Source organism: Marmota monax, unplaced genomic scaffold (genome assembly GCF_021218885.2).
Source record: "Marmota monax isolate L192 unplaced genomic scaffold, Marmota_monax_Labrador192_F-V1.1 WCK01_AAM20220418_F8-fsc00006, whole genome shotgun sequence".
NCBI lineage: Eukaryota > Metazoa > Chordata > Mammalia > Rodentia > Sciuridae > Marmota > Marmota monax.
Genome location: NW_026693712.1, coordinates 3,693,545 through 3,700,732, shown reverse-complemented (window position 1 = coordinate 3,700,732; position 7,188 = coordinate 3,693,545).

The following is a 7,188-nucleotide window of genomic DNA, read 5'->3' as shown; positions in this document are numbered from 1 at the left end:
AATATCATAGAAAGTTCTGATGTGCCTATTTTCAATTCAGAAAAAGAAATTTTCTTTTTTTTTTTCTTTTTTTTTTTTTTTGAGGGAAGGGATCACACTGAATGGTTCACTGAGACAGGTTAACCATCTAGGCTTATTTAAAGTCAATTTTGCTTTTAATTACAAGCTCTGGGCTTTTATCTTTTCCCAAATTCTCAAGGACTTGTATTGCCTTGCATGACTTTGATCACTTTGTTTTCTTGATTTTTCAAGAAAAATTGATTTGAAAATATATTACCATTGTGAGGACCTCCAGGCAAATATGGCATTAGGACTACTTTAAGTTGTGTATATACACATGCACATGTGCACACACACAGAAATAGATGGAAAGTCAAAGTGAAAGTAGATGCATGAGCACTTCCAGTGGCTCACGGGTGCTTTGTGAACCACTGCCACACTAAAATGTAGCTAAAATTCTGTGATGGTCCTGCAATTGAAAGCATGTGCTCTAAGAGGCTGCTCATGGGGGGATTGCTGAAGTCATCCCAGGGCATCCTATAGTAAAATTCTATTGAGAACATGGAGAGAGAGGCAGAGTAAAAGCTCTGTGAAGGAGGAATTAGTTAAACATAGTGTAAATGTGACCATTTGAACAAATTAAGCTCTTGTCCTTCTGGTGAAAGCAACACTCCTGGTCTATAGATTATTTCAAGTTGACAGAGATTCACAGTTCTGCTGAGGTAGTATTGGGGTAGTATGAGGTAGTAAGGGAGCCATGTTCACCTTAATGATGTTTCTGCAGAGTGACTTCCTCTCATTTGGATATAAACTCCCTGGTATCACTATATATTGGGTGTTACTGGGAAGGTAGGTTATTGCAGGGGAGAGAAATGTACTACCACGAATAGGCAATTGGTGTGAACAAGTGGTATTCTGTAGGTAGATTCGTAGTTTGTGCAATGGGTTTTTGAAGGAATTTCTGAGGTGAGAACAGGAAAGACTAAGGAAAAAGATTTAAATTTAGGTAAACATTTGACCACTGAACTATACCCCAGCCCAAGGGAACAAGTCTAGAATTATATATATTCACAAGGGGACCCACCCCAATAAAAGATTTAACATTTTAATGATTTTTTTCTTAGCTTATGGAGATAATTTTTGAAATTGCCTCATTTATATTTCTCTTTAATTACATCTCTTCCTCAAAGTCTCATTTAAATCTATCTACATGTATATTATGGTGTTGGGAAGACCTCCCAAAAAGTAGGGCAAGGAGGTCTGTCCTTCTCCACATAAACCAACCTTTCAGTGTTGACTCTGGACTTGCTAGCAATGCCCTAGACAGGTTTCTTTAAGCTTTGAAGTAGTGACTGATGATGAAGTCAACCTTGTCCCACAGTGAAACTGAGAACTTTTAAAAAATGAGATTTCAGGATATAGAATGAAGAGACCTTTTTCAGAGAGTGTAAAAAGATATTTTTGGACAGCAGCATTCACCTGTCTTCTATGAGAATCCACTGATAAATTCATTTTTCCATGGGTTGTTCTTATTTTACAGATTTTTTTTTCTATTCAGAACCCATAAACCTTTTTCAAAAGCTCCAAATAGTTTCCATAAATACTTATCTGTCCATAAAAGTTTTCAGAAATAGCACTGCAATAATAGTTTAGGCAAATGAGATGTAAAAAAGTAAGATGACATTGAAATTATCACTGTTCAGTGAAATACTCAAATTTCTGATTCCCAGAAACTTTGGTATTTTATTGTTTTTTTTTTTGTGTGTGTATGTGTATATATATATATATATATATATATATATATATATATATATATAAATAAATAAATATTTTTTTTTTTTTGGTGGTGGTGCTTAGGATTGAACTCAGGGCTTTGTTCATGCAAGGCAAGCACTCTACAAACTGAGCTATATCCCCAGCCCATAATAATTTTTATCTAGTGATTTTGGCAGTTTTTATCAAGGACCTTTGCCTGGAAACATTTACATTTCATCCATCTCATTTGTTGATATTGTGATGTTTTAGTTCTGTGCACTCCGTGATGGTAAATGTCATGTAACAATTTAGCTTAGTCAGGTCTTCAGTCAGTCTTATTAAATTTTCTCATGTGTGTGGCATTTAAAACTACTCCATGAAATCCTTCAGACTGGTCATCTCCATTCAGATTTATTGTACTATTCTGGTTAGATTTCCAAAAGACAAATTCTATACTATTTTGAAAACTCGAGATATCAAATTACATTCTATTGCTCCTGCCCAATCTAATTAAAAAAAACAAAAATAAACCCGAAAATGGGATTCAGATATATGTTGTAAACAATCTTTCTTAAGGTTTCTGTCATACAATTAAGGAAGAGAATGTTTGATTTATTAAATTCCACTAGACAAAGGTATTTGAAACAAAGGACTATCTACCTCTTCAATAGTTATACTCCTTAATATTTAACACTAACACTTTATTGTAGGAAAAAAATATTTACTTAGACAATACAGACTGTGCTGATATTTTTGGTCATTTCAGTTATTTAAATCTAAGTACCTTAAAATATATAATCTTCTATGTAGAAGAAAGATATCAGAAGAAAAGGCAGGTCAATGAATTACTTAAAATTTCTGTGAGGTATAGACATGAGGGGTCTCTGTCACCAAATTCAGCCCTGTATTTATTGCTTGTTTTTCACATAAAGAAAACATTTGTTATTGATAAATTGTGTGTGTGTGTGTGTGCGTGCATGCGTGCGTGTGTGCAGTATTCTTAATTTGTTTAGAAAGGCTTACCATCATCAATTGGAGAGGAAATTCTGGGATCTCTATCTGAGATGTTGTGGATAAGTCATTCAAAAGAGATTTCTTTTCAGGCTTCAATGTGAGCATATTATACTATTAGGTACTTAAGGCATAAAACAAATTCAGTCTTTTAGGCTAGAGCCAGTCAGCTGCTGTCAGTCACGTGCTTTGAGTTCATTAACTTCCTTTGAGAGTTGGGTCACCTGAGCATACTGCCACAGTGGGAAATGACCTGATGCAACAGCTGTCACAGAAATGGTCCCAGAGGTTGCAGAACAGACTCACAGACTAAATTAAAATGTTCCAATCACATTTCAATCAATTTTCAAATGTAACAAGAAACAAAAGGAAAGTAGTTGTGTAGGTGTGCATATTTACAATTGTAGGATGCACCTGGACAGGAAGGACCACTATTGGAATCCTGCATTCAGTATTCCCATGCCCATTTCTCTCTTGCTCTGCCTCATCAGTCTGCTATGCCATCCCTGTGGTTACAAAGAACACTGTTTAGACTTCGGACACTCAACAGATACAAATTCCTCTGACCCATTACTTGCCTGTTAGATACCCAGGGGCAGCGTCTGCCTGACCAATACCATAAATTACCAATAACTTGCTGAACAGCCATGGATTTTATCCACGTGTCTGGAAAGGTCACATAAGATCAAAATGAGTGTCATCAATGGGTGATAGTGTCACAGTATGGGAAACATAACTAACAACTGGGAGTAATATGATCCATGATTTATGAATATTTAAGTTTTAATCTGTTCTTCCATCTCTTCATATCTTTAAGTTCTCATTTGTTATAGCATATTTTCTGTGCTCAGCATAAATTGACTGTTTTTATTCTGTGTACAAATTTTTACAGTTTAGCAACCCAGTAACACTACTTATCAGACCTTTTACATTTTATCCATCACATTTGTTTATCTTGTTCACTGTAGCAAAGATGAATATCCTTAAATAGTACAACAAATACTCATTACAACTTGCTTAGTGTCTGGTATTATATTTGCAGGATTTAGAAACACTGTATCTTTATAGGAAAAAAAGAACTGGAAAGGAAAAGACACACCTTATTTTTTAGAAATTTTTGGAGTAAAAATGTGGACTGATAGGTTGGAGGAGGCTAACATAAAAAAGAAAAACTATAAATGATATGGGTATAATTTACTCCCTCCTTTATTCACTCCTTTCTCCCCTTCTTTTTGTCAATTCCTAGAAAGTTATATTTAATATAACTTATATTTAATATATGTTAAAATAATATTTAATTAATATTAAATAATAATATATGATGAATTAATTTATGTGTCACTTTTTTTTATTGGTTGTTCAAAACATTACAAAGCTCTTGACATATCATATTTCATACATTTGATTCAGGTGGGTTTTGAACTCCCAATTTTACCCCAAATACAGATTGCAGAATCACGTCGGTTACACATCTACATTTTTACATAATGCCCTATTAGTAACTGTTGTATTCTACTACCTTTCCTATTCCTATCCTCTACTATCTCCCCTCCCCTCCCCTCCCATCTTCTCTCTCTACCCCATCTACTGTAATTCATTTCTCTCCTTGTTTATTTTCCCATTCCCCTCATAACCTCTTATATGTAATTTTGTATAACAATGAGGATCTCCCTCCATTTCCATGCAATTTCCCTTTTCTCTCCCTTTCCCTCCCACCTCATGTATCTGTTTAATGTTAATCTTTTCTTCCTGCTCTTCCTCTCTGCTTTGTTCTTAGTTGCTCTCATTATATCAAAGAAGACATTTGGTATTTGTTTTTTAGGGATTGGCTAGCTTCACTAAGCATAATCTGCTCTAGTGCCATCCATTTCCCTGCAAATTCCACGATTTTGTCATTTTTTAGTGCTGTATAATACTCCATTGTGTATAAATGCCACATTTTTTTTTATCCATTCATCTATTGAAGGGCATCTGGGTTGGTTCCACAGTCTAGCAATTGTGAATTGTGCTGCTATGAACATCGATGTGGCAGTATCCCTGTAGTACGCTCTTTTAAGGTCTTCAGGGAATAGTCCGAGAAGGGCAATAGCTGGGTCAAATGGTGGTTCCATTCCCAGCTTTCCCAGGAATCTCCATACTGCTTTCCAAACTGGCCGCACCAGTTTGCAGTCCCACCAGCAATGTACAAGAGTACCCTTTTCCCCACATCCTCTCCAGCACTTGTTGTTGTTTGACTTCATAATGGCTGCCAATCTTACTGGAGTGAGATGGTATCTTACGTTGGTTTTGATTTGCATTTCTCTGACTGCTAGTGATGGTGAGCATTTTTTCATGTACTTGTTGATTGATTAATTTATGTGTCACTTTATGTTGCTTATAATTATTAGAAATTTTGCAAGATAAAATTATATTCAAGAAATATTACTTTAAAATTTTAAATGTAAAAAATAAGATTACATTATTTCCTTTAAGTTTAAGAAGGAAATTTTTAAAAAGTATAAGGTATGTCAGAGTATGGAGTTGATTTCTTTATTCTCGGGCGAGTTTTTTTTTTTTTTTTTTTTTTTTTTAAATAGGAAACAGACATTGACTTCAGTCTTAGAAGCTATGTTCTTTAGACAAGTCATTAACCTCTTTGCTAGCCCTTTCTTTTTTATATAAAATTGATTATATATAAAAGCACCTTTAAGCATTTGTAAGCTGCAATGAAATGATGTCTATAAGACACCTAAGACCTCTAGTGTGGTGCCTGACATATTGTAGGCAAAGACAAATGGTAGGTTTTATTGATAAGAAAGGAAATGGGGAGGAAGGAAAAAGAGAGAACATGTTAAATTAATTGGTTAGAGGGATGGCTAAATTCAGGTGGTTAAAGTGCAGGATACAGTACTGGAGAAGAAGGAACTGCACTGAGATTGAACTTCAGAGATGTGCAGAGAGACCCTCAATTCTTTAAATACAAATTTGTGCAAGCGTGAGAGAGACTATGCAAAACTGGCAGCAACCAACCAACCAGACCAAAACAAAACAACAACAACAAAAAACAATGAACACATACAAACAAACCAACAAATATGCTAAAAAGCAGCAGATCAAATTACTTGTAGAGCTCACACAGGATTTAGAATAATTTGTATACACATTAACCAGGTAGAGAGGTATTATAATAAATGCAACAGTGAGAATGGTGTCCCCCAAATGTTTGTACCTTAGTATTGTAGCTATATTGAGCACAGAAAAGAAACTGTTACTAACCATAAAAAGTTCAAAAGAAAATCCTGAAAAAATGAAAATTTATCCAAAGTTCCTAAACTGTGCACCTGAAGAAATTTCCAGCTTATACAATAAACTCAACATCAATTAATATAAAAATACAATGTCCAGCATCTATTAAAAATCACCAAACATACACAAAGAAAAATAGCATATATATATATATATATATATATATATATATATATATATATATATATATATATATCTGTTCAGCTCTACCTACATTTAGTATTGCCCAATAGTTCATTTTTTATTTCCCCTAATATTTGCTGTTTAAAATTTTCTTTTCCTAATTTTTTTTATCCAATGTAAGTGATTTTATTCTTTTATCTATATAGGCCCAAAGCATTATATAACGAAGAGGTTTAGCTTTTAAGGAAATAGTGTACAATTTACAATGAAGATACAACTAACCTAATCATCTCTATATATAAATAATATTTCATCAACATATAGCAATTTTTGAAGCAACTTAGATACCTTTACCTTTCACTTAAACATGTTTTAGCATGGCTGGGTGCAATACACACACCTATAATCCCAAGTGGCTCAGGAGCCTGAGACAGAGGATTGCAAGTTCAAAGTCAGCCTCAGCAATGTAGTGAGGCTCTATGCATCTTAGACCCTGTCTCAAAATAAAAATAAATTTTAAAAAGGACTGGGGATGTGGCTTTGTGGTTGAGTGCCCCTGTGTTCAACTCCTAGTACAGGAAAACAAATTAGCATGCATTTTCAGAAACAGCACTCTTTACATAATCACAATGTTATAATCATATCTAATAAGTTACCTACAAATTTTAGTTGGAATGATTAATCTGATGTGATCGTCCACTTGGATTGATTTAGGAAAAAATGATAAATTGGGTATCTTTGGGATCTGTTGCAGAGAATTGTTTTTTATATGTGTTATTTTCCCTTTTTAAAATATTTTCTGTAATCCTACATTGAGATTGGTGTGTCTGGTGAATCAGTTATTTCTACCATTGTTATGGGGTACTCTTCATATGAAACAGTTTTCTCCTGAAGATGTGTTTGGGGCATTGGTTTTATGTAAAGGTGGCTTCGATTCCAGCTGGGCACTGTAGTTTTGCCTCCCTATAGCTTCTTTGTCTGTAATTAATGGCTTTAGCCACATTGTATGCTGTG